Source organism: Pezoporus flaviventris, unplaced genomic scaffold (assembly GCF_033815535.1).
Source record: "Pezoporus flaviventris isolate CSIRO_AGI_PZ_B2104156 unplaced genomic scaffold, CSIRO_AGI_Pfla_v1 ptg000083l, whole genome shotgun sequence".
Lineage (NCBI taxonomy): Eukaryota > Metazoa > Chordata > Aves > Psittaciformes > Psittacidae > Pezoporus > Pezoporus flaviventris.
In genome coordinates, this window is record NW_026892631.1 from 2,839,156 (window position 1) to 2,846,847 (window position 7,692).

Consider the following 7,692-nt stretch of genomic DNA (forward strand, 5'->3'; position numbering starts at 1 on the left):
AGTTAGATGAGTAGAAGTCAAACCACAGAGGGAAGATATAAGCCTTAACAAGGGTGCCATTGAGGGACCGATCAGCACAATATACCAACAGATTATCTCTTCCATGTTTTATTCCAGTAAGGGAAAAGAGGGGAAATGGCAAAGACAAAAGAACATAAAATCACCAGTGTCACCAGCTTGAGTCAGTCCTATGTTGCCTTCAAATGTCTCTTTTCTTGAAACTAAATTGTGAATTCAGTCCAATTCCTTGACACCTTAACTCCTGCCACCGAGACCTGAAAAAGCCGTATACACTGAAATATTGCCTGGGTGTCAGTGACTGATAAAGACACTGATTTCTTTTCCAAGTATGTTATGAAGGGCTTAATACAATTAAGCTACAATTGCCAGGCACACGTCAGTGTATGACAAAAAATCTGATTCCCATGGAATATGATTGAAGAATAATGTGGGCAGGCATGGTACTCTTTTATTCCAGATAATAAAATATAGGAGTTGGTTTCAGGAGATGCAATGCAACCTTTTTGGATGCCCAGGACTTAGTATAAACAAAAAGACATGTTGTTTGGAATAGGCAATATTGATACCATAGATCTTTGCAAGATCAAAGGTAATGAAAGCAAGATCTTCCAAGACAGCTCATCTGCTGGTCTCTCCATATGCCACATTCCCTTCAGCTATCTCCTGTTCTCTAAAATTAAAAAGGACACTTGTCCTCTTCTGAATACAAGGTGTTTCTATAGGGCTCAATTTACAAACTGTGTTATACCTGTTCTACAAGGGGACTTGTCAAGTGTCTCACTGCATTGGACTTTCACCTCTGGATGAGATGTGGGATAAGATTTGGATTTTAGCTTTGACAATGAGCAAAGGCTTCAATGGAGTTTGAATTCTATTACGCTCAAGTCTCAGTGGCTCTTTTCCTTTGAGATCAACTGCCTTCCAAGGCTGGTCTTTGTGTTATTTCCATCACTAGAAGCTGCCTGCACTCTGCCAGCTCCCTCTAGTTTTGAATTCCACTCAGGATTTAAAGGAAAGGAGTAGATCTAGATCTAGAAGTTCTCATGTCAGTTCCTTTATGCCTGCAGTAATGGGAAGGAAAGAATTGCAGATGCTATTGCTAAGAACACAGCCTGTCTCTAATCCTAGTATATAAAACGTGTGCCAGTAGTTCTAAGGATCTCCCACAGCCTTTATACATGGTGTTTTCAGAATTCAAGCGAAAGTTGTGAATGAAAATATCTTTCTGGATATCCTAGATTCTTAGAGAATGGAAAAAAATCCTCATGTAAATCTCTGATAGTCAAGGCTTTCCCCTCTTGCACTTCTGCAAGATTCCATCTGAGTGGTGCAATACAAAATCAAACCACACCAACCAACCAAACAAAAGAATCCCAATTTTATCCAAACAAACCTATGAAGCTCTCTTCAAGGATTTAAAAATCTTTAAATGGTAGAGACACCTGCATCCATTCAAAGAGCCCCAGTTGAGTTAAAGACATAGATTCTGTGTTGCGGAAACTCAAGTCAAGTAGTGAATGATGAAAGAAAAGCTCTTCATTTAATTTCTTGGCTTCTGCAGTCTTATCAGAGTGTTCTGCCCAGCAGAACTAAGCCCTGTGAAAAATGTATATCCCCAAGTTCAAATGTGCAGTGTAAAACAATATCTAAAATAAGTTAATTCCATTGCTTGTTTCTTGAATAATTTTCAGTGCGAGAGATGTTTTTATAATCATGTGTCTATGATCAGAGACTTTTGGATAGACACCAAATCAAAACATCAGCAAAGAAAATGGGGTGATGTGGAAAACTGACTTATTCATTCATAGTCAATAAAGTAAGCATGCAGTAGCTGGATTGTAAATAGCACTGTGGAGGAGATTTATAAGTCTTAACATGGGGAGACAGGTTTATCCCAGTTAAAAGCACATTTTAACTGGAAGAACTCTTCACCATGTTTATAAAATGAGGCCTTGGGTGCAAGATGAAACCTTAGGCCTGTGTGAATTTGAAATGGGCAAAATATGTCATCTGCAACCATGTTTTTCATCTCCAAAGTAGAAATCTAAAATCCATCTGAAAATGTTAAGAACTAAAGATAAAAATTCTAAGAAAATAAAACTAGCCCTCAGCAGGAGTATGTACTGTGCTTAAAACTTCCCTTTGCTCCAGATTGCTGTGTTTATAAATCAAACTTATATGTCCAGTGGGGAAAAGGGAAGTAAAACTGTTTCCAAATGAAGAAAGAACAAGTGATTCATTTATGTTAAAATCATAATTGAAAATACAGAATGTAGGAATGCGCTGGGTTTACTCTTGTTTTTATTTGTAACATTTGCTTTGTTGCAGAAAATATGATCGAGACTGAAAAAGGATACATTTACCACTGTAAATCTTCCAACTATTTGAGAAATAATATACATTGCAGGCTTTCTGCACCCTCTAAAGTAGAGCCTCATCTTTATCAGGGATAAATGCACTTCCTTCGATTTCCTGATAGAAGAGACTATTCCAGAATTTCATTTATTAAACAAAAAATATCTTTATTGACTATAGTGTATAAACATCTCTGAAGATACCCTAGTGAAATCTAATGAGGTATTTCCCTTTGCAGCATGACAGGGTTCAAATATGTGCATATGTGTAGTAAAGGAAAATAAAATTGACTCTGACAAACACATAACCCATTGAGCTTCTATCTTTGCAACAAATGTGCTCTAAATTCCAATGTGCTTTGACAATCACCATTTATTTCAATGCATCCTCCCCAGACACTTATTCTTATGGGCCAAATCCCTGTCTCATGGAAGTCAGAGGGAGTTTTGCCATCGATATCAGTGTTGGAAAGATTTGATCCTATCTGTGTTTAAAAGCTATCAGATGGATGCAAAATTAAAGGAAATGAATGTATTTACCCCTTGAAGTTCCAAGGACATGGAAAAAGCTTACAAAACCAGTACTTTTAGTTGGAAGCTCTTAACATGTTGACAGAATACCAACTGCCCTTCACAATTTAGCTAGATGCCTCTTCGAGGCCATCATGAGCCATTTAGGAGTGTCAACAGTTGTCTGCCTTCTGGTACACTGAGTCAGATTCATCTTCCTAAACAAAACACAAAGTAATTGTGAGGAAACTGTGATCTTACTTCAGGCAATTCCACAAATTAAACAGCAAAGAAAATCAAAAATGCTCGCTGTGCATTGGTCACATAATCCTGGAGAAGAGTTGCTTTCAAACCAGTGCAGCTGGATACCTGTGAAGACATGAAAAATAGAGAAAAATCAGTTCTTGACTTTTCATACAGAAAAAGGGCTTGAACAGCACTTGAAATGCAGTATTTTACTTTTGATGCCTGTTTCATGGTTCTCATCAAACCTGAAGTGACGGTCTATGTGTCTACTATCACTGAGGCATTAAGACATGTAAAAGGAAAACCATGACAATAAAGGACAAAAGTCTCCCTGTCTCAGAAATTGTGCTAGTGCTTCCAAGCAACATCTTCAGTTGAGGCCTTTGCTATTTTTCTTTCCATTCCAGCTGTTCCTTAAAATGTGGAATCACACTTAAAGCAAGGTGACACCAAGAAGGTTTGTATTGCTCCTCCAGCTGTTGGTTTTATTCTCCACATTTTAACATGGGCAAAGAGAAGACCTTGTGTGGCATAGCTCCAATATGCTTTGTAAATATACTCGTTAGGAGCTGTAAAGCTGGGTAAGGGCTTCTGCTGTAATTTCTGCCGCAGTATTTTCTCACCCAGAAGAATACCGTGCCCCAACACTTATCTCTGACTAGCTGTGTAATTACTACACGCCTGACAACACTTCCCATTTCCTAGAACTGCTTGAATTAACAGTAATTTTCTTTTCATAAAACCAGGAATACAACCAGTAAAACTTTCATTAGGTTGCTACTGCCTACCAGGGGAACATGAGCCTATTGAATGGGAGATCAGGACTACATCAGTTCCTCGCTGGTGCATACAAATTGCTAAAAACTTTTGTGGGTCAATCTGGTTAATCAGACTGCAATTTAATGTGCAGTTCACAAAGAGATGTTAATGTCTGTGCTGTGGATCAGGATGCTCTCGGGAGGTGTGACATTAGAGATGCTTTTTCAGAGAGATAAATAATCAAAAATCCTTCATTTTTTCACATACTTAAGGCTCAGATGAGGAACTGGGTGACAAAGAGATTGCGTGACTTAACCAGGGTCATACAGGAAGAGTGTGTCAGAGCTGGAAGCTGAATGAAAAATTTCCAGCTCCCAGCCAGCTCCTTCATTATTTGATCATCTTCTGCCACAATAAAAAAATTACAGCCATTCCTTACATAATTGCTGGGAATCCTGAAAGATCATTCCAAGTGTACACAGCTAGATCACAAAAATGCAGCTTTTAAAAAGATGTGCACCTTAATCTGTCTTTTCTCGTCCTTGGATTCAAGTGGCTTAGTTGTAAAGGTATTAACACATATCAAAACTCTGCATACAAAAGCATACAAAAACTCTGGAATACTGCCTTTAATATGTTCATATTTTCCTCTGTAGAAGGACAGTAATTCCTGTCCTTATAAAATTGTGGTATGCTTTTTATTTATGTCTAGCAACCCTATCAAAATCAATGATTATTTCTCATCTTCTAGCTTAGTAAATAAACCACTCAAAAAGTGAGAGCTTGTGGCACTTCTCTCAGCTTCATAGGTGAAGCAGTTACTGCAGACTCCAACCTTAGCCAGCCCTTATGTTATATGTTACTTTGCATTTCTCCCTTGATGTTGCCACTATTATTTTCATTTTACTTTAACATCATTAGTTATGGTTCTCAAAGATGAATCCATTCCTAATGTACTCGGTGTGGCTACCCTTAACATTTGCCAGTGGTTTCAATCGATTTGAGTAGATACCATACAAACAGAATGGATCTAGTTTGACCTGTGAAACCCAGACTACAGAACTTCATGTACTCGATGAGTAATACTGAAGTTTTAAGTTATCTAAATCTCTTTGGTTTGGTTTGTTTTGGTAACCAAGAAAGCCCTGCAGGGGTACTTTCTAGTCAACTGTCTTACCCTATTGCATTGTTTCTTGCTTTGCCTTTTAGTTTCACAGTTGTCTTTGCAATGAAACAGCAATTAATAAACAATGCACAAAAGCAGAAGAATATCAGTTGAAAAAGGGTCACTAGCAGTAGGACTGTGATATATGATACTCCTGAAAAAAAAGTCAAAGCAATTTGGGGAAAAAATGGTATGATGAATTACAGGAAATAGTAAATTACAGAAAAGTGTATTCTTTGCTACTTTTTCACAAATCCCTTGAAACTATTGTCATGAGATGATGATTAGAAATTTCAGTAACACGGTGGTAGAATCAGTCTGACTCGAGAGACTGTATTTTTGGTTTTGTCTGCAGAACTTCCATCATTGTATGCATGAAAGTGCAAGAAAGTGTATATATATGAATTATCATCAATCCATGCAAACAATGAGTAACCTTATACATTGTTATTTATCTTCAGATAAATTATTTGCAAATTACAAGCCAGATCTGTGGAGCTGCGCCCATTTAGAGATCAAATCTGGCCTCCCATTTTCATTATAAACCACAGTCATAGATAGCTGAATAAAATTGTGTAAATAATTTGCTCTCTTATCATTTCCCTTCAATCTGCAAATATTTCCTTGAGCACAGTTTTATTATATAAGTGCTCTTAGGATCTTGGCCATCCAAGTACAGTTACCAACCAAGATTTATACAGTGTTGTCAATCTAATCTCTCCTAATTTGCTATGCTTTTACCTACTGTTGTGCCCTTTTGTAAATTAGCAGAGGTTTACAGTTCAGTATTTCCTTACTTGATCTACTATGCAGAAATGAACTTAAGTAGGTAGTCCTTAACATGCACTGCTACTAATGTCTTACGTGCAAGACTGCTTTATCTATTTACATGGCATAAACCCCATCTGCTTCCTTCACAGAGGAGCTCCTATAATAAAGGTGTCCTTGCGTGTGGATTCCTTATTTTCCCTCTGTTAATTTCTGTCCACCAGGATTTTATACAGTGCCCACTTAGACTGACACTAGGACACCTATTGACTATACAGGCTTTCTGTCATGCTCCAGGAAAAGAAGGAAGGCATATTGATTTTTTTGGCTTGCTGTTAAGGCACATTTTGCAATGCTGTGGTTTTGGCTGACACTGTGGACTTGGCAGGGGCTTAAACCTGCAAAATTACAATCTAAAAGTTGCCACTTCCCCAGCTCACTGCTGTTCATTGCCCACACCAGAAGTGCTGCTGTGGTTCTCTGACACAGCAGCCATCAGCCTCCTGAGGCACATTTTTAGCTCCACTGGACCTACCCTTACAGCCTCCAACCCAGTTACACCACATTTAATATGATGGGAGCAAGTGTGTGGTCTGTCACAAACAAAAAGTAATTTTAATGCATTCTCCTTTTGTAAGGGAAGAGATCTCTGGTATTTCTTACAGAATGTTTCCAACTAGCTCCTAGCTTCTCCCAAAACATTTCCCTTCACTGGCTATGCAATTTAATGACTGAGCACATGATAATGTGCCCATTAACATTTCCAAATCGAAGTGACAGTGCTGGGATCCTGGAAAAGGTTTATGGGAATTATACCCTGGATCCCCCATCCCCAGTGAGACATGACCACATAGCTTTCATTTCTACTGCAATCTCACCTCAACTCCATGTGTGTCAGTCATAAGAAATAGTCTCAAGTCCAGCACTTCACTCAAGGCTATGCTTCACTTATAAAGTTATATGAGTTCTCTGATTGCAGCCCCTGCCATGACTAAGGACTCCTATATCAGCTGGGCTTTTAATGCACTGGTGAGCTGGGTCCTAATTTCAAAGCCAGGCAACCAAAGAAATTAGAAATATGGTTTCCAGAAATGCTTCATATTGCTTAAAAATAAAGCTGCTTGCATGCACGTCTAAATAAGGATTAAGGTGGGTTGCTATAGGCACCAAACTTTGGAGATGTTGGCCTAAATGACTTGGATAAGGAGAATTGTTTTTTATGTGAGATGTTAAATAAACCCCTTGAGTTTCAATAAATAAACACAGCTATTTAGGAAGTGGTGACAATGTGCAATCTGCAAAAACGGGAAGCCTAGGAGGTGCTGTGGTAATAATGCAGTTACTTGAAGCACATTTAAGATACAAATATCTCTGTGGTTTTTTATTTGCTTCCACTCTTTGAGTCATTCTGAGAAACTTCACAAAGCTGTGCACATTCCAGTTATGGCTGAAGCGTGATGCACTCCTCACTGTGTACTAAAAACTTTACCCAAGAGAGCTACAGTGTGGGCTGAGAACAGATCTTCTCCAGGCACTGGAAAATGCAGATTTGAAGCTCAATGTAATGGAGAACTCTGTTTCATGTGTATAAAAGAAGAAGAAGAAGAAGAAAGGCAAATATTCTTGGCACGAATAGACAATTAAAAAAAATAGGGAAGTAGCTATGCTCAAGACTGAAGCATTTCTGTCATAACATGTGCTGCTGCAGTCACCAGAATGGGGTGGTGGTGTGGCTTTGTCCCAGCTGAAGAGGGGCTGTTCTGATAGTAATTGAATATTTATTACAAAATTACAAACATAGCCAAATCCCTCAGAGGGTTTACCTGAACTAAAGTCAGTTGGTGAAAAAACAGTTCAAAACAATTTCGC